Source organism: Zea mays, chromosome 6 (assembly GCF_902167145.1).
Source record: "Zea mays cultivar B73 chromosome 6, Zm-B73-REFERENCE-NAM-5.0, whole genome shotgun sequence".
NCBI classification, from domain to species: domain Eukaryota; kingdom Viridiplantae; phylum Streptophyta; class Magnoliopsida; order Poales; family Poaceae; genus Zea; species Zea mays.
In genome coordinates this window covers 64,396,484-64,418,183 of record NC_050101.1, presented here as the reverse complement: position 1 = coordinate 64,418,183, position 21,700 = coordinate 64,396,484, and positions in this window count along the sequence as shown.

Below are 21,700 nucleotides of genomic sequence, written 5' to 3'. Positions count from 1 at the left end.
AATAGTGGTACCAGAGCCATGGATGGTGCCCAAACCTTAAACCTACATGTTCAAACCCTTCGATTTAGGGATAAACTCTGAGAAAAATCCTCTAATGACTTGAATTCATCCATCATGAAGCAAACATAAGAACAGAAGATTCAACCCACACAGGTTACCCCTAATTCCCTAAAAACCTAACCTAACTACCCATCCTAATTCCTAAGCACACACAAAGAAGAAAGGGGGAAAGTAAGACTTGGTCGACAATGATTGTTGAGACTGACTGACACGTGGTCAGGTGGGCCCAAACACTTGAGATGGGATAACACAAGTGCTCAACAAAACAGTAACTAGGGAACTGTAGCGTTTTGTTAAGTGTGTCCCATCAATATACAGTGCAAGGGTATTTATATGTAACCGAGTAGGTGGGTGTGCCCCCTAAGTACTGTTATGCCCCCAGTTACCTGCTACAACTCCGAAATATTCCCCCTTACAGGGTCATTACAACGATGCAACAAAAGGAAAATTTGAATGAATTAATTAGTGCTATTCATGAGAAGGATGAACTTTTGGATAGCCAAGAGGACTTCCTTATTAATGAAAACAAGAAGCATGTTAAGGTTAAAAATGCTTATGCTCAGGAGATAGAAAAATGTGAAAATTTGACTAGTGAGCTTAGCATTTGCCATGATACTATCTCCAACCTTAGAAATGAAAATGCTAAATTAATTGCTAAGGTTGAAAAGTTAAATATTTGTGATGATTCTCTTGTCAACCTCAAAAATGATAATGCTAGTTTGGTTTCTAAAATTGACAAGTTAAATGAATCACTTTCTAGCCTTAAGATTGAGAATGATAATTTAATTGCTAAGGCTAAGGATTTAAATGTTTGCAATGATTCTATTTCCAATCTTAGAAATGAGAATGCCATGTTACATGCTAAGATTGATGAATTAAATGCTTGCAAACCCTCTACATCTACTGTTAGCCATATTTCCATTTGTACTAGATGTAGAGACATTAATGTTGATGCTATCCATGATCACCTAGCTTTAATTAAACAACAAAATGATCACATAGCTCAACTTAGTGCTAAAATTAATGAGCATGGCTTAGAAAATAAAAAATTTAAATTTGCTAGAAGTATGGTCTATAGTGGGAGACGCCCCGGCATGGCTTTGGCTTCCAACAGGGAGACAATGTCAAGCTTAATGCCCCTAAGAAATTGTCTAACTTTGTTAAGGGCAAAGCTCCCATGGTTCAGGATAACGAGGGCTATATTTTATATCCTACTGGTTATCCCAAACATAAGATTAGGAGAATTCATTCTAGGAAGTCTCACTCTGGCTCTCATCATGCTTTTATGTATAAGAGTGAGGCATTTAGTTCTAGGCAATCCACTCATGTTAAATTGCCTAAAAAGAAATCTCCTATTGCATCAAATGAACCCAATGTTTCATTTAAGACTTTTGATGCATCATATGTTTTAACTAACAAATCAGGCAAAGTAGTTGCCAAATATGTTGGGGGCAAACATAAGGGTTCAAAGACTTGTGTTTAGGTACCCAAGGTGCTTGTTTCTAATGTCAAAGGACCCAAGACCGTTTGGGTACCTAAGAACAAGGCCTAAACTTGTTTTGTAGGTTTATGCATCCAGGGGCTCAAGTTGGATAATTGATAGCGGGTGCACAAACCACATGACTTGGGAGAAAAGGATGTTCTCCTCCTACGAGAAAAATGATGATCCCCAAAGAGCTATCACATTCGGGGATGGAAATCAAGGTTTGGTCAAAGGACTTGGTAAAATTGCTATATCACCTGACCATTCTATTTTCAATGTTTTTCTTGTAGATTCTTTAGATTATAACTTGCTTTCAGTTTCTCAATTACGCAAAATGGGTTACAACTGTCTTTTTACGGATATAGGTGTTACTGTCTTTAGAAGAAGTGATGATTCAGTAGCATTTAATGGAGTATTAGAGGGTCAGCTATACTTAGTTGATTTTAATAGAGCTGAACTCGATACTTGCTTAATTGCTAAGACTAATATGGGTTGGATCTGGCATCGCCGACTAGCCCATGTTGGGATGAAGAATCTTCACAAGCTTCTAAAGGGAGAACACATTTTGGGACTAACCAATGTTCATTTTGAGAAAGATAGGGTTTGTAGCGCATGTCAAAAAGGGAAGCAAGTTGGTGTTCATCATCCACACAAGAACATCATGACGACCGACAGGCCGCTTGAGCTACTCCACATGGATCTATTTGGCCCGATAGCTTACATAAGCATCGGCGGGAGTAAGTATTGTCTTGTAATTGTGGATGATTATTCTTGCTTCATTTGGGTGTTCTCTTTGCAAGATAAATCTCAAACCCAAGAGACCTTAAAAGGATTCTTGAGACGGGCTCAAAATGAGTTCGGCTTAAGGATCAAAAAGATTAGAAGCGACAATGGGATATGATTCAAACACAAGGGCATATTGAGTCTTTAACAAGTCCACTGGACTAGTTGAAGTTTCTTGTGACATTGTGTTTGATGAGACTAATGGCTCTCAAGTAGAGCAAGTTGATCTTGATGAGCTAGATGATGAAGAGGCTCCATGCGTCGCGCTGAGGAACATGTCCATTGGGGATGTGTGTCCTAAGGAATCCGAAGAGCCCACACAAGCACAAGATCAACCATCATCTTCCATGCAAGCATCTCCACCAACTCAAGATGAGGATCAAGCTCAGGATGATGAAAATGAAGATCAAGAAGAGCCACCTCAAGAGGAGGACAATGATCAAGGGGGAGATGCCAATGATCAAGACAAGGAAGATGATCAGGGTCCAAGACCGCCTCACCCAAGAGTCCACCAAGCGATACAACGAGATCACCCCGTGAACTCCATCCTCGGCGATATTCATAAGGGGGTAACCACTCGATCTCATGTTGCTCATTTTTGTGAACATTACTCCTTTGTGTCTTCTATTGAGCCATACAGGGTGGAAGATGCATTAAGGGATTCAGATTGGGTGTTGGCAATGCAAGAGGAACTCAACAACTTCACGAGGAATGAGGTTTGGCATCTTGTTCCACGTCCGAATCAAAATGTTGTAGGGACCAAGTGGGTCTTCCACAACAAACAAGATGAGCATGGTGTGGTGACAAGGAACAAAGCCTGACTTGTGGACAAAGGTTATTCACAAGTCGAAGGTTTGGACTTTGATGAAACCTATGCACCCGTAGCTAGGCTTGAGTCAATTCGTATATTACTTGCCTACGCTACTTACCATGGCTTTAAGCTCTACCAAATGGACGTGAAAAGTGCCTTCCTCAATGGACCAATCAAGGAGGAGGTCTATGTTGAGCAACCTCCCGGCTTTGAAGATAGTGAGTACCCTAACCATGTGTATAAACTCTCTAAGGCGCTTTATGGGCTCAAGCAAGCCCCAAGAGCATGGTATGAATGCCTAAGAGATTTTCTTATCACTAATGGCTTCAAAGTCGGCAAAGCCGATCCTACACTCTTTACTAAAACTATTGCAAATGATTTGTTTGTATGCCAAATTTATGTTGATGATATCATATTTGGGTCTACTAACAAATCTACTTGTGAAGAGTTTAGTAGGATTATGATTCAAAAATTCGAGATGTCTATGATGGGGAATTGAAGTATTTTCTAGGATTTCAAGTCAAGCAACTCCAAGAGGGCACCTTCATCAGCCAAACCAAGTACATTCAAGATATACTCACCAAGTTTGGAATGAAGGATGCCAAGCCCATCAAGACACCCATGGGAACCAATGGGCATCTCGACCTCGACACGGGAGGTAAATCCGTAGATCAAAAGATATACCGATCGATGATAGGATCTTTACTCTATTTATGTGCATATCGACCGGATATTATGCTTTCCGTATGCATGTGTGCAAGATTCTAAGCCGATCCTAAGGAAGTTCACCTTAGGGCCGTGAAACGAATCTTGAGATATTTAGTTCATACACCTAAGTTTGGTCTTTGGTACCCCAAGGGATCCACTTTTGATTTAATAGGTTATTCAGATGCTGATTGGGCAGGGTGTAAAATTGATAGAAAGAGCACATCAGGGACTTGTCAGTTCTTGGGAAGATCCCTGGTGTCTTGGGCTTCAAAGAAACAAAATTTAGTAGCTCTTTCTACCGCCGAAGCCGAGTACATTGCCGCAGGCCATTGTTGCGCGCAATTGCTTTGGATGAGGCAAACCCTTAGGGACGATGTCTACAAATTAACCAAAGTCCCTCTCCCATGTGATAATGAGAGTGCAATCCGCATGGCGGATAATCCTATTGAGCACAACCGCACTAAGCACATAGCCATTCGGTATCACTTTTTGAGGGATCACCAACAAAGGGGGGATATCGAGATTGCTTATTTTAGCACCAAAGAACAATTAGCCGATATCTTTACCAAACCACTGGATGAGAAAACCTTTACCAAACTTAGAAATGAGCTAAACATTCTTGATTCTAGGAATTTTGATTGATACTTTGCACACATAGCTCATTTATGTACCTTCGATCATATCCTTTTCATTTGCTATGACTAATGTGTTTTTCAAGTGTATTTCATGCTAAGTCATAGATTGAAAGGGAAATGGAGTCTTCGGTGAAGACAAGGCTTCCACTCCACTCTACCGATATTATTTACCCTTCGTCGTCACTCCACATCACTCTCCACTTTGGTATAATCTTCACTCATATTCATTTGTACCTTTGGGGAGAAAGTAAAAAGGGCTCTAAAGACTCCGTTTTTGGCGATTAATGCCAAAGGGGGAGAGAGTATTAGCCCAAAGCAAAAGGACCGCACCACCATGCCAATTTCAAAATTTTTCGAAACAATTTTAAAGTTTTTAAATGTTCTTCAATTGGTATCTTTGAAATTAGTATTCCTCTAAGCAAATTCTATCTCAATAGGAGAGGAGAATTTCATTAAGGGGGAGTTTTGTTTAGTCAAAGTAAAAGCATTTGAAACAGGGGGAGAAAATTTCAAATCTTAAAAATGCTTCTCGGAATCTTATTCATATACCTTTGACTATTTGCAAAAGACTTTGAAAAAGAATTTCCAAAAACTTTGCAAAAACAAAACAAGTGATGCAAGCGTGGTTCGGAATCTTATTCATATACTTTTGACTATTTGCAAAAGACTTTGAAAAAGAATTTCCAAAAACTTTGCAAAAACAAAACAAGTGGTGCAAGCGTGGTCCAAAATGTTAAAAGAAAGAAAGCAATCCATGCATATCTTATGAAAGTTTAAATTGGTTTAATTCCAAGCAACCTTTGCACTTACCTTATGCAAACTAGTTCAATTCTGCACTTATATATTTGCTTTGGTTTGTGTTGGCATCAATCACCAAAAAGAGGGAGATTGAAAGAGAAATAGGGTCAAACCTTTTCCTAAATGATTTTGGTGGTTGAATTGCCCAACACAAATATTCGGACTAACTAGTTTGCTCTAGATTACATGTTCTATAGGTGCCAAAGGTTCAACACAAACCAATAAAAAGTTAAAGTCAGGGTTCAAAAAGAAAGAAGCAAAACCAACCGAAGGCTGCCCTGGTCTAGCGCACCGGACTGTCCGGTGCACCAGGGAGATCAACTCTGAACTGCTCAGCTTCGGGTTTTTGGAGAGCCAGTCCGCTATAATTCACCAGACTGTCCGGTGTAGCACCGGACTGTCCGGTGTGCCATGCGGAGCAACGACTACTGTGCCAACGGTCGTCTGCAAAAGTGAACAGTGAACATGAACAGTGCATGGACAGCGCGCATAGAGTCAGAGCAGCGCCAGAAGGCGCACCGGACAGTGAACAGTGACTGTCCGATGCACCACCGGACTGTCCGGTGGTCCCAGCTGTCAGAGCTCCAACGGTCGAACCCTAACGGTTGAGTGACGTGGCTGTCGAACCGGACAGTGTCCGGTGGCGCACCGGACTGTCCAGTGCGCCCATTGACAGACAGCCTCCCCAACGACCATTTTGGTGGTTGGGGCTATAAATACCCCCCAACCACCACACTTCAAGGCATCCAAGTTTTCAACCATTGCATTCAATACAAGAGCTCTAGAATTCACTCCAAGACACAAAACAAAAGATCAAATCCTCTCCAAGTCCCAAACTCATTCCAAAGACTTAGTGGCTTGTGAGAGAGAGAGAGAGACATTTGTGTTCATTTGAGTTCTTGTCGCTTGGATCACTTTTCTTCTTCCTCCATTCTTGTTCTCAAGCAACTTGTAATCAAGCAAGAGACACAAAGTTGTGGTGGTCCTTGTAAGTGGTCTAAGTGACCCGTTGATTAAGGAGAAAAGCTCACTCGGTCTGGGTGACCGTTTGAGAGAGGGAAAGGGTTGAAAGAGACCCAGTCTTTGTGACCACCTCAATGGGGAGTAGGTTTGCAAGAACCGAACCTCGGTGAAACAAATCACCGTGTCATCCGCTTTCATTTGTTTGTTTTTTGTTTTCACCCTTTCTTTTGGACTCGTCTTTATTTCTAACGCTAACCCCGGCTTGTAGTTGTGCTTAAAGTTTGTAAATTTCAGATTTGCCTATTCACCCCCTTCTAGGCGACTTTCAACTAGCTCACGCTAAAGACCATGGTGGCGCTGGCAAAGTTTATGTGGTCGGTGACTTCATATGTACGAGAACCCTCGATTGAAGTCTTCACCAATAGTTACTACCTCTACTAGCAGAAGAAGGTTGCTAGTGAAAATATTATGCAATTTGGCTCGTGCATGTTCACTCCGAGGACTAGCAAGATTTCAAGTGAAGTTATGGAGCTTGTTTCCTGCGTGACGAATAAATGGGGGAATCAGTGGGATTTCTGGTTTTATGTGACCTTAAAAGATGCCGAAGGTGTACCGGGGCTGCATCCGTCCATATTGTGCTTGCGTTGCTACATCGCCTTTCCGAAGTTTAAACTGAAGAAGGGAGATGTCAATGAAGACGCCCTTCACCGTGCTTCCAAGACAAGCAACGACCGTGATTTGGTGGAGGAATTTATTGCAGTGGAGTGTGGCCACTTGCACATGGTTGGGAACTGGGCAAAGTGAAGCTGCGCCCGATGCCTTTCTTGAAGGGTTGGCATGTGTTGAGTCCTGCCTTCAACATTGAACTATGGGGTTGGGATGCTGCGGCCTTCGTCCGGGAGGTGGAAGTGAATGTTGTGAAGATTTTGTGAGGAAATATTCAATGAAGACAGATATGCCAAGGAGCTGGGATATACATGGTTCAAACGTTAGGTTGAACCATGTATTTGAGTTGAATGGTCTTCTGTATGGTCTGTACCCTGAGGAGGACTCTGCTAAAGCTGGGGATGAACGAAGGAAGAAAAGAGTGGCGACGCGGGTAGCCGAAGGCTGCTCAAAGGGGAAGGCTGCGGTTACAACAGCGAGGAAAATGAAAAAGGTTGAAGTTAAGGCGAGGGGTGTGACGAAGGCATCCGGGGCTCCAGGTGCCTTGAAGGGTTTTGTTGAGGAATTAGCGGAGACGTGCACTGAGCCTAGGGAGGTGATGACTTCACCCGACCTCCAAAAAACATCTTAATGAATGCTGGAGGTGACCGGTGGTGAGTAGCATAAAAAAGATCTCATTCCTGTGGCTTCCAGCAAAGATTATTTTATTTCCTGTTTGATTCGAGATTTTAAAATTTTTCCTTGCGGGAGAAACATTGGTGATGTTGTAACAACAGTGATGGAAAAGGACCGTCAGAAGTCCGTGCAGAAAAAATGGAAGGCGTTGCTACCGTTGGTGGACCCGCGACGCGAGGTGAAGGTGCCATGCCCTAACGTGAAGGGCTTTGCTGTGGTCGTTGTGATGCCTCCGCCAGCGGCGCCAGCGGCGGCGACTAGGAGGGTGCTCTCGCCCGTGAAGGCTGGCAAGGTGACTGGGGCAAACAGTGCTAAGATTGGTGGATCCAGCGAAGCAAGCCGGGAACTGTTCGTAGACGATTACTTGATTGAGGATGTGAGCATGTTCGATGCTCACACCGGACTGACTGCTGGTAGTGAGTGTGTTTATTATTGTGTAAGTCTTTATGATGGTGTGTATATTTTGTACTGACTGGTTTTTGGCTGCATGGGTGAGGTCTGGGCAGGTGGTGGTGATGCCAGCGAAGTTGGTGGTGGAGATGACCCGGGTGAAGTCTATGGTGGAGGCTTCTCTGGACCCGTGGGTGTGATTCTGCTGCTGTTGAAGGGGGTGGGGAGGTCGCCAATGCGTCTGCAGCTGGTGGTATGGTGGCAACAATTGTGCAACAACTGTGATATGTGAGTTTTTTTTACCGAAGTTAGTGTGCTGGCAGGCTGCTGTCTTTGTTGATTAGTTGGTGTTCGGGGAGCTGGTGGATGTTGTGACCTCGCTGCTGTGTTTCGAGAGGAAACGACCGGAGGACAAGATTGAGCGTCTCTGGACGCAAAACACAGAGGCCATCAGGGACAAATCTGCTGCTGAAAACAAGAGTCGGAACCTTCTAGAGAAGGTCGTCTCTCTTGAGAAAGAGAACGAGGGGCTCAGCCGTTAGCTGAGCGAACTATGGCGACGAACATGCGTACTTATCATGAAAAGGGTGGAGGCGGCCATGTGGGTCGGCTTGGAGCAGGCACACACGCTTTTTGTTGATGCACATCATGACCTAGGTGTAGAGACAACCCCCTTTGATAAGTCATGGGAGAGGTAGGGACCCGCTTCCTCAGCTGGTTGCAAGAGGAGTTGGAGACCCTCCCATCTATCGCGGCGAGCCTCATGTCCTATGCATCCCTCATTACCTGCGAAGGCGTAGCGAATGCTTTGTCCTGCGAGGGCTGTATGCACTTTGAGGCCTTCGACCAGAGTAATGAAGACTTCGACCATGAAGTGTTCTAGGTTTAAGACGCCGCGCTGAAGCATTCGGCTGGGGCGCTGCATGACTGGATGTGGGGGCCACACGGCCGTGAAGTCGTCCAGGAGAGGGTTGGTCGGGTACTAGTGTAGGTGAATGATTTTTATTTTGTTGAGGATGAATATTGTTTGTTTTATTTCTGATTCTTTGTTATTTTCTTTCCTTAGGCACTGAGGGATGTGGAGATTGAGGACCTTGCTAGCCTGCAGTGCTTTGTGGCTACTCAAGATGTTGGTGCGGAGGCGGACATGGAGGAACAGTCGTCCCGTGCAGAGGTCAACCACGCCGACCTCGACGCGGCGAGGACTTCGCAGCCCTCTATCGCTGAGCAGGTGTAAACAGGAGTAGGCCCACTGTTGGGGACCTGTTCTCAAATGCTATGAATTAAGAATAAGGCAACACAAAATGTTAAAGGTTAAAGCCCTTCGTCCTTCGAAGCATTATTTCCCTTAGGATATAATGATCTCCAGACGAAGGTCATGAAGGACATACCTTCATCATCGCAGTATACATTAATGAAAGGAGAAACATGTGAAGTATGAAAAACGACATGAATGATTATGTAACATTATTAACTCATCTTTTATTATCTTATCATGAATGAATATAAATAATACAGAATTACATTTGTACCTTCGGCTTGACAGAAGGAGATAATACAAGCGTAATGCACGAGCAGGTACAAATCAGCCTATTGTTGGGAACTTGTCCTTAAATGCTATGAATTAAGAACAAGGTAACACAAAAATTGTTAAACGTTAAAGTCCTTCGTCCTTCGAAGCATTATTTCCCCTTGGGATATAATGAGTTTTGGACGAAGGTTATGAAGGACATACCTTCATCAACACAACAAATAATGAAGAAGGATTCATATAAAGTATAAGAAATAACATAAACACTTAAATATTATTATTAACTCATTTCTATTTTATTATTATGGAAAATAGAAATGATAACAAATTACAAGTGTACCTTCGGCTTGAAAGAAGGTAAAAGTACAAGCGTGACGCAAAAGCAAATGCCAAGTCAGCGTGAACAGTACGAGAGCACTGTTCATCTATTTATAGGCACGGGACGCAGCCCATGTAAAATTACACCCATGCCCTTTATATTTGCTAATGATTATATGGTAATCCATCGAGGTCTGAATAGCCTTTTCCTTTTTAAGTCGGTTTCATCTTCTGCCATCGTGCCGAAGCTTCCCTGCACATAGCTTCGGCTTTTCGCCAATCTTTGTATTCCTTGTGCTTCTTCACACCATGGTTCTAATCCGAGTCCGAAGGTACCTGTTCATGTATTATACTCCAGAAACATTGTTAAATCATGTTTTTGAGGACCTTCGGAAGCCGAAGGCCCCCAACAGTAGCCCCTCACAATATTAATTTGCTTAGAACGATAAATTCATATTGCGATATGGATGAAGGCCCTAAGCCGAAGGTCCGAAAAACACCTTCCCTTTGCTAGAATAGCAACAGTCAATGACAAGCGGGGCCCTCCAACTTGCAACGCACTAGGCGTATAAATAAGAGCACACCACGAGCTCATTTGGCACACTTTTTTGCCATCTGCTCTTACTTTCTCAATTTTTAGCTCTTGCACACCAACGCTTGCTTGGTTTTTTAAGTTTTCTAAGCTTCGGCCTTGAGAACACTTTTTCAGCATTTCCGAAGATGTCTCAAGATAAAGAAGCTGTTGCTGAAACGAAGCTGAGCCTTTCTGAGGAGAAGAATCTTGGCTTTATTGAATCAATAGCAAAGACAAATACAGAGAAGATTACCAGGGAGATTTTAGAAGGTTTATCTAAAGACACCGGTGATAGTGATAGTTATGATGTGGAAAGTGGGGGCGAAGACTCCGAAGATCGGCCGTGGTGACCAAGTCACGCAGTCTTCGGAAAATCAACTATTAAACAGAGTCATCTCGACAATATGAGGGGAAGATACTTTCGAGATATGTCTATTATGAGGGCTGACAACGGAGACAAGACTTCTCCTACTCCCGAAGAAAATGAAGTCGTGATCTTCCGAAGCTTCTTCAAGGCTGGGCTTCGGTTCCCCCTAAGCAGCTTTGTGGTTGAGGTTTTGAAGATATTCCAGATTTTTCTTCACCAGATCACTCCCGAAGCCATCATAAGAATGGGAATCTTCGTATGGGCTGTGAGGAGTCAGGGCTTGGAGCCAAATGCAAAAAGTTTCTGCAGCATGCACGAACTTTTATATGAGACGAAACCCTGGGGTAAAGAGCAGTATCACAACAACTTTGGTTGCTATAGCTTCGTTGCTCGCTCTGGGTCAAGCTGCCTCGTGCCAACCTTTCGAAAGAGATGGCCCGGAGACTGGATGAGGGAATGGTTTTATGTGAAAAATGATTTGAAGGAAGGAGAGGATATTAAAGAGATCATCATGCGCCCTATCTGGCAACGCTTCGGCCTTCGGAAACCGAAGGTAGAAATTGATGAAGCGGCCGAAGAATGCCGAAAGCCTTCGGCATAGTCTGTTCTTTCATTGGGACGCGGGACTTAGTCTAAGAGCACGTGGCCTACAGGATATGGCCATTGGTAGTCGACTGGGAGATGCCGAAAGAGGCCATCAACAACCCCCACGAAGGTGGTTTGGTTTGACTAAAATATACCTTCAGGTTTGGAGACCAATTTATTGAGCCAGACGAAGATTGGCTAAAGTGTGTCGAAGCTACAAGTGATGAACTGCTTGGGTCGTACTCCAAAGCGGAAGATAATGCGCTATCTGCAGCCTTCGGAAGTCGGAAAAAGAAGAGACTGAACAAAGTTTTTGATGCTATTGGGTTCATGTACCCTGACTACCGCTACCCGTCACGGGGGCAAAAAAGAAAAAGTGCAACTTCCAGGAAGGATGATGCTTCAGCTGCTCCAAGCGAGCCCGCGCCGAAGAGGAAAAAGGTGAAAGTCCTTACTCACCGACCGCGCTTCATTGAACCGGCCATAGTGCCTGAATTTGGTGGTGAAACCTCTTCGGCTACTGAAGCCAAAAACCCTGCGATTACGTAGAAAACTGAAAAGCCAGTTGCAATGTTGAAGGCATCACCAGCCAAATCAGGTGAGCCAAAGGCCATTAATATTGAAGAGGCAGAGGTCGAAAAAACAAAAATATTAGAAGTTATAAGCCCTTCGGCAGAGGTGACAGTGCCGAAGGCACAAAAGGATCTTACAACGACCCCTAAGAGGAAAAGGATGGTCAACGTACTAGATGTACTGGAGAAAATAAAGACTTCAAGCTCTACTCCAGGAAAAACAGCCAAAGCTTCAAAAACACGAATTGAAACAAAACAAACTGAAGCCGAAGCTGCACAAAGTCATGCCGAGACCAAAGCTGGGCCTTAAGAGCCCGCCAAGGAGAAATCCTTGGAAATCGGAGAAGAAGCGGAAAAAGAATCTGTAGAACAAATTCTATCTGAAAAAACTGCTATTCCTATTCCCGAAGCATCTTCCGAAGCTCTCGATTATATTGTACGACATTGTCACACCCGGTTTTAGAAGGCAAACCGAATGCAAACCATGTACGTGCCAGGATCAGTTATTCACGTACACAGCAGTTACATAACATGGACATCATCACACAGTGCTCAAAATAGTGTTAAAAGGGATAATAGTTGATTACATCATACGTCTGAGACGTCCATATAGTTCTTACAATAAATCAAAGTGCGGAAAAGAAACGTAGATAAACGCGGCCTTCACAGGCAGCCGACTGGGGGTTGCCGCTAACCCACTCCTAGAACTCGTCGTAGTCTTGGAACTCCTGGAAGTCTCCTTCCACAGCTTCATCTTCGCCTGAGCAGTGGTTGCAATGCTGACAACCTGGGGGGGGGGTTTGGTGTGTAGAGCAAGGGTGAGTACACATCAACATACTCAGCAAGTATCCTGTTTGGCTGTAGTGGACTAGCTTTATGTGGGGATAAGTCGAGCAGTTGCTTTTAGTTGGTCAGATTATTACTTACTAGTAGAGAAAGCCAAGTTTTAGCATTACCCAAGTTATTAACCCGATGTACCCTTTCCAAACGGAAAGAATACCACTTACCAGCACCATAGTCATAACCAGAACCATCGATCTCATAACCACCTGTACCATAATGTCTCTGATCAAGTACCACTAATCACTGGAGCTCCCTTGGCCGCTCATAACCGTGAGCACGACTGATATATCAGTTTCATAACACTCTGCAGAGGTTGTGCACTTTACCCACAAGCCGTGATTCCCTCTTGCCTCGGGCCGATCAAACCCTTAAACACTACCAAGGTGAATAGGCAGGGTTTCACTACGTAGCCTTTACAAAGATTCCCCGGGGCTGTAGCCACCCGTTAGGTTTCCTAAATGTACCGCACTCCTCCCCAAGGGACAAATCAACCTTGGCAGAGCGAGCCGCATACACCGAGCCCCATTGACGGCACGACGGCGAAGCGAACTACACCCCGGATCCTCTAATTATTCAGCTAAGGGCACCCCATTCTACCCTCATGGTTGCACTGTTTTCCCGGGCGGTCATCCATAGAACAGGTCCTTACGGAGAGGCACTCGAGAAACCGCTCGAGCCCCCTTAAAGCCACAAGTACAACATCATAATAAGAGAAGGGAAAACAGCGTATCATAGATAATCTCATCATGTTCATTGATTAGAGTTGAGCAATAGCATAAAGCTAAACAATAATAATCCAACCCAAATAGGTAAACAAGGACATGGATAACAAAAACTAGTCAAACCTTAGGCATAAATGTGTAATGCGGGAGGTGAATTAAAGAATGAATAGGACAGAGATAGGTCAAAGGACACTTGCCTCCACCAACCGACTGCTGCTCAGGGGCTTCTCCTGCGAGTTCCTCGGGCTCTTCAACCGGATCGTTCTCTATGCGAGCGCAAACATACATACATCCACATATTTAATACAAAAGAACAGTACACCATACAATAGAATGCAATAAGTAAACAGACGTTCCACGCGGGCTCGCGAGTACGGTTAAGAAAGAAAGAGGAAAAGACAGTCGAGAAACGATCACGTTACATGATTACAAATTAATCACTCGCTTAATAGAAGGAAATTTAATGTAGACACTATGTTCAGCGTAAAGTAAAGTCATGTTTCATGTCTAATTATTATAAGCAGGTGGAGATAAATAAAAAGAATGGTCGCGCGGCGAGACGCGCGACAAAGCACTCTAAAACAAATTAAAAGCTAGCGACTCGTCGCGCGACCGAGCACGCAATGAGGCACTTCGCCTTAGATACGAGGAGACGTTAAGCGTCGCGCGACGAAGCGCATGACAGCATACGTCGACTAAACTGAGTCCAAAGTGGAACGTCGTGTGAATACGCACGCGGCGTTGCACCTTAAACAACCTGAAACAAAAATGGATCGTCGCGCGACGAAGCGCACGACGCAACACAAGATAGAATCTGAATTTAGACAAATCCGTCGCGCGGCGAAGCGCGCGACGCAACACGCTAATTAACGAATAATCACCGCGAGCGCGGGCGAGCGAAGATACGGTCGGGCGAGGCCGGGACGGGGGAACGGGCGGCCGAGCTGGGGCCAGGGCGGTTGAACCGGCCAGGGGGGCGGTTGAACCGGCCGGGGTCGCGCCGGGGCCGGAGGCCGCGCCGGGGTCGCGCCGGCGAGCAGGGGCCACCGGGGCCGCGTCGGGCCACGCCGGGGGCGCGCCGGGGCCGCGCTGCGCGCGAGCAGGGGAGGGGCGGGGGCGGGCGGGCGCCGCCGGGCGGGCAGGGGCGGGCGAGCGCCGCCGCGGGCCAGGGGAGGGCGGGCGCCGCCGCGGGTGAGCAGGGGAGGGCGGGCGCCGCCGCGGGCGAGCAGGGGCGGGCGAGCGCCGCCGCGGGCCAGGGGAGGGCGGGCGTAGGGATGGCAATGGGTACCCAAAACCCGAAACCCGATGGGTAAAAACCCTATTAGGGTACGGGTATGGCGGATTTTGATACCCATGGGTATTTTATTGGGTCATTTGTTATGCCCATCGGGTACAGTGGGTGTGGGTATGTTCTCTGTTGTCCCATACCCGCTACCCGATGGGGAACCCACTAATATATGACACATGGGTCCGAATTTATATGTCTCATATAAAATGAATTTGCTCTCGCTATTTGCTAACCCTAAGAATCAATGCTATGTTTTGTGTGATTTGAAGGCATGATGTTTCTATTTAATGTTGAATATTGTTGAACTTGTGATAAAATTATGTTGGGTTCAATACATTTGTTATGCTGGTACTTATTATTGCGATTCAAATAATCATGTCTATCGTAATGTTAATGGGTATGGGTACCCGATGGGTACCCGCTACCCATGGTGGGTATGGGTATGGCGTAATTTTGTACCCATGATGGGTAGTGGGTATGGGTATGGGTCAATTTTTTCCTAGTGGGTATGGGTATGGCTTCGTGTGCCCACTGGGTACCTTACCCACTGCCATCCCTAGGCGGGCGCCGCCGCGCAGGGCCGGGCAGGGGTGGGCAGGGGCGCCGCCGCGGGCCGAGGAAAAGGGGAGGGAGAGAGAGAGAGAGAGAGAGAGAGAGAGAGAGAGAGGAGAAGGGGAGGGGAGGGGAGCTCACCTCGAGGTCCAAAATCCGGTGATCGCCGTCTCCAAACCCTAGGGCACCACGGGGAGAGAGAGGTGGGAGAGGGAGAGGGAAGTTGTTGCGCGGGAGATCCAAATGAGAGAGAGAGGAAAGGTGGGGGCGCATGGGGGGGGGGGGGGGGGGGTTGGGCGCCAGGGGCGCGCAGGCCGGGGCGGGCCAGGCCGGCTGAGCTGGGCTAGACTAAGCTGGGCTGGGCCGAACCACTTCGCGGATCAAAAACCCACGACGTGCGCGACCACTAAACGGAATTAAATCGCGAACCAAAATCCGGAACGGAACGAGACGAACACTCAACATCAGACAAAGAAATGTGCTTCGGCATGATGCAACACCCATGACACTTAGGTTTTGGTTTATACATGACACGAACACTTGTCACTATACTGGTTTGAAATTGGGAAGAGGGAGCAAACGGGGAAAGAGAAAAGAGAGTAACGCCCGAATTTGGTGAGAGAAAAGAAGAAAAAATTCTACCCCCAAATTCAGGGCGTTACAAACCTATCCCCCTTAAAAGAATCTCGCCCTCGAGATTCAGGGTTGGCTAGCAAAGAGCTCAGGGTATTTAGCCATCAGATCATCTTCACGCTCCCAGGTTGCTTCTTCTTCAGAGTGGTGATCCCATCTGACTTTGCACATTCTAATGGTCTTCCTTCGGGTGACTCGGTCTGCAACTTCAAGGATTTGCACTGGCTTCTCAACGTAGGTCAAGTCCTCCTGGACTTCAAGACCTTCCACTGGCAACTGCTCTTCTGGCACACGCAAGCACTTCTTCAACTGAGACACATGAAAGACATCATGCACAGCAGACAAATTCTCTGGCAAACTGAGCTGATAGGCCACTTCTCCACGTCTTGCAAGAATCTGATACGGACCAATGTAGCGGGGTGCTAGCTTGCCTTTCACTCCAAATCTTCTGACTCCTCTGATCGGTGACACTTTCAGATAGACAAAGTCTCTAACTTCGAAACTCAGCTCTCTTCTTCTTGTGTCTGCATAGCTTCGCTGCCTCGATTGCGCTATCTTCAGATTCTCTCGAACCATCTTGATGTTCTCTTCGGCTTCAAGCAAAATGTCTGGCCCAAACACTTGCTTCTCTCCAGGCTGATCCCATTGCAACGGAGTTCTGCAACTCCTTCCATAGAGCGCCTGAAATGGTGACATCTTCAAACTGGCCTGGTAACTGTTGTTATAGGAAAACTCTGCATAAGGCAATCTCTTGTCCCATCCGGACTGATCTTGCAACGCACAGGCTCTCAACATGTCCTCAAGAACTTGGTTGGTCCTTTCGGTATGGCCATCTGTCTGCGGGTGATAAGCTGAACTGAAATTCAGATGCGTGCCGAAAGCTTCATGCAACTGCTGCCAGAAATGAGAGGTGAACTGCGTTCCTCTGTCTGATACTATCTTCTTTGGCACACCATGAAGACAAACGATCCGAGACATATACAATTCTGCCAATACTGCACTGCTGTAATTGGTCTTGACAGGTATGAAGTGGGCTGACTTGGTCAAGCGGTCCACTACTACCCAAATGGAATCGTAGCCGGCTCGAGTGCGAGGCAATCCGACTATGAAATCCATACCGATTTCGTCCCATTTCCACTGAGGGATCTGCAACGGTTGCAACAATCCAGCAGGTCTCTGGTGCTCTGCCTTAATTCTTCGACAACTATCGCACATAGCCACATGCTCTACGATTTCTCTTTTCATTCCGTACCACCAGAATTTCTTCTTTAGGTCCTGATACATCTTCTCACTGCCAGGGTGAATCGAATAAGCTGTCTCATGAGCTTCCTTGAGGATCAACTCCCGAATAGACTGGACATTGGGAACACAAAAGCGGTCTTTGAACCATATCACGCCTTCTGCATCTTCTCGAAAATCTTTGCTTCTGCCATCTAGAATCAGTCGCCGAATCTCACTGATCTTTTCATCATTCTTCTGCGCTTCTTTGATTTCGTGCTCTAAGGTAGGTTCCAACTCAACTGTGACTCCTCGCGAATTGTTCAGAAATCCGAGACTCAATCTGTCAAACTCCTTGGCCAACTCATAAGGCATCGGACGAGCGACCATCAGATTGACTTGACTCTTCCTACTTAAAGCATCTACCACTACGTTTGCTTTGCCTGGATGGTAATGAATCTCCAACTCATAGTCTTTGATCAACTCTAACCATCTTCGTTGCCTCATGTTCAACTCTGACTGAGTGAATATGTACTTCAGACTCTTGTGGTCTGTGTAAACATCGCATTTCTGTCCATACAGATAGTGCCTCCATGTCTTCAGTGCGTGAACCACTGCTGCCAACTCTAGATCATGGATTGGGTAGTTCTTCTCATGAACCTTCAGCTGTCGGGACGAGTAAGCCACAACTCTTCCCTCTTGCATCAACACACATCCCAAACCTGTGTAGCAAGCATCACAATACACCGAGAAGGGCTTGTGCACATCAGGCAAGACTAGGACAGGCGCTGTAGTCAACTTCTCTTTCAGCGCTTCAAAGGCCTCTTGGCATTTCTGGGTCCACTTGAACTCAACTTTGTTGCCTAGCAACGCTGTCATCGGTTTTGCAATCTTCGAAAACCCTTCAATGAATCGCCGATAATATCCGGCCATTCCAATGAAACTCTTGATTCCTCGAGCATCTGTTGGCGCTTTCCAGTTCAGAATGTCTGCCACTTTCTTCGGATCCACAGCCAATCCTTCTTTGTTGATTATATGACCCAAGAACAGGACTTCACTGATCCAGAACTCACACTTGCTCTACTTTGCATACAACTGGTGTTCTCGCAATCTCTGCAATACCATCTTCAAATGATCTGCATGCTCTTCTTCGCTTTGAGAATAAACTAGAATGTCATCAATGAATATCACCACAAACTTATCGAGATAATCCATGAATACACTGTTCATCAAGTTCATAAAGAACGCTGGCGCATTGGTCAAACCAAAAGACATCACTGCGAACTCATACAAACCATACTTGGAAATGAATGCCGTCTTCGGAATGTCCGAAGGTCGGATCCTGAGCTGATGATAACCTGACCTCAGATCAATCTTGGAGAACACACTGGCTCCTCTCATCTGGTCGAACAGATCTTCTATTCTGGGCAAGGGATACTTGTTCTTGATCGTGACTTCATTCAAAGCTCGATAATCGATACACATCCTTTTGGTGCCATCTTTCTTTTCCACGAACAAGACAGGAGCGGCCCAAGGCGAGGTGCTTGGCCGAATGTAACCTTTCTCTGACAGCTCATCAATTTGCTTCTTAAGTTCAACCAACTCTGGTCCAGATATTCTGTAAGCTCTCTTAAAGATAGGGGCGGTTCCAGGAAGAAGCTCTATGGCAAACTCAACTTTCCGCTCTGGCGGCATACCCGGTAAGTCCTTTGGAAACACATCTGGGAACTCGGACACAACCCTGATACTCTCAATTGGGTCTGCTTCACTGCTATCGACAACCATCTGATAACAACTTCCTTTCTTTGGCTCAGGCGGGACTAACTCGGTCACCACTTCCTCTCCTATTGGGGACACCAACTTGATTGTCCGCTTATCACAGCTAATAACTGCCTGATACTTATCTAGCCAGTTCATCCCTAGGATGACATCTATTCCCTGAGTACCCATTACTATAAGGTTGGCGGGAAACGCTATCCCCCTTATTTTCACACTTATATTCAAACAAATGCTATCGGCTCGAATTCTACCACCGGCTGAGTCAATTTGAATGGGGGTTGACATGGTAGTAATTGGAAGATCATGTGCTTCTACCCATGATGCAGTAATGAAAGAATGCGTTGCTCCAGTATCAAATAACACTTCTGCAATATGGAAGTCGACTGGGAACATACCTACTATCATGTCGGGGGTCTCCTGAACTGCTTCCGCCTCCAAGTGATTCAGCCTTCCATGATTATAACGCGGCTGAGAGCGATTGCCTGCTCCAGGCTGAGGCACATTCTGCTTTGCTGGGGCATTGGGGCCTGACTGCTGCTGGGCTGCCTTCTTCGGACATTGCATCACCCAGTGGCCTTGCTCTCCACAGTGGAAACATGCCCTGTTTCCAACCTGAGCTGGTGCTGCCTGACTGTTCTGCTGGTTTGCTGGGGCAGGAAGACGAGGTGCTTGCTGATTCTGCTTCTGAAACTGACCTCCTGACTGATTGCTCTGACGGTTCTGGTACTGATGCTGAGGATACTGCCTTTGGAACTGCTGATGCTGCTGAGGTGGATGCTGGTTCTGCCTGAACTGCTGAGGTTGATTGCCTGAGAAACGAGGACGACTGCTGCTTCCAGGCTGGGGTCCACTGATCTTGCGCTTACGATCCTCCATCTCCTTACGCTTTCTCTCTGTCATGATTGCTCTGTCAATCAGGTGCTGGAATGTCGGAAAGGTGTGATTCATCAGTTGGTACTGCAGAGGGTCAACCAAGCCTCTCAGGAAACGGTACTGTCGCTTGGCGTCGGTGTTAACATCCTCAGGAGCATAGCGAGACAATTGCAGAAACCTGTCTCGATACTCACTGACAGACAACGGCCCTTGCTTGAGAGCCAGGAACTCCTCTTTCTTCACTGTCATCAGACCTGCAGGAACATGGTACTGACGAAAGCTTCCTCTGAACTCTTCCCAGGTGATGGCGTCAGGGTGGGCATGGGTGGCGAGGTAAGACTCCCACCATGACTGGGCTGCTCCTCTCAACAGACGGGGACCATACAAGACTTTCTCCCTGTCATCGCACTGAGCGGTATGCAACTCCCGCTCCACAGTGCGCAGCCAGTCTTCAGCATCCATGGGGTCAGAAGAATGAGCGAACGTTGGTGGGTGACCTCTCATGAATTCAGCACGCTTGTCTCTGGGCATCTGAGGCATCTGAGGCTGAGGTGGTGCCTGCTGCTGTTGCTGCTGCTGCTGCTGAATGGCGGCCAAAGTCTGACCGATAGCTTGAACTGCTTGAGTCTGCATCAGAAACATCTGCTCGATGGACATCGGGGGCGGGGGCGGCAGGTGCTGCTGCTGGGGCACCTCATCCTGTTGAGCGGCTCGCTCCTGCTGAGCACGCCTTCCTCCTCTGCGCCTGTTCTCTGACATCTGCAGAATGCAACCACACATCAGAACTGATCTGGCAAGTCTTGCAGCATAAGAAAAGAGTATAGAATTCTCCAACAGCACTGAACAGATGAGCATCTTCACTGATCTCCAACACAGACCACACAGCTTCTCAGATAAAGAGGAAAGTGGAATAAAAGGTTTCCCAACTATATAACTAACTTTATTAACATAATAGGTAAACCAAAATGCAGGGGATACCCACACTCTGGTGACAATCATTACAAAGATCCAAACCAAACATAGTTCATCATGACAAACATAAATGCACAGGATATAGCAAACTACCCTGTCTAACTAAGACTAACTAAAACTGAGACTAACGCTAAGGCTGAAGCTTCTATGTATATATTTTGTATTAATTACAAGATCCAACTCTGACGATCTATGGTTCTAGAGTTATCTTGGTCTTGCAGTCGGGGTTGCCATAAGACTGGGATCCACGCCGAGGTGAGCGGTACAGGTGCTGAGTCCCGACGGGAGCGGGGGAACCATCCTCCAGGTGACGACGTTCCGCGCGCTCAGCCCGCAGCCGGGCGATCTCAGCACGAGCCCTACTCAGCTCGTCCAATGCATGGTCCAGCTCCGTGTTTAGCACGGCGGCTAGGTTGACTGTGCTACTCAACCTAGGATTGCCCTCACCGACAGGTGAGACAATCACGCCTCCTGTGCTGCCAGATGAACGGTGGGGGTAATACTTCAGGTCAAGACCGTCAGCTACCCCACCGAAAACCGAGCAGTAGTGCGAAAGCGCACGCCGTGCAGCATCTTGCATGGCTGCCTCAGCTGAGTCCCGCTCAGAGATAGAATAGTGCTCTGAGTAGGCCTCTGCACCCTGGAGACTGTTCTCCGGACGGCGCACCAAGCAGGTTGCCTCCCAGCGGTCCGGGTAGACCCCGCGACAGTGCTGGTAGACCACACAGCGATACTCGATGGACCAAGTATGCCGGTTAAGTGCCCGACGTAGCAAGGTATCGAGCGCATCGTGGAAGTGGCACCCGCGAGCAGCGTCGCGAGTGATGGATCGAGCAAACCATCCTTCCAGCTCATGGTTAGCAGAGAAGTCGGTGCCGTGGCTCGAGCTGTCGTCGCCATC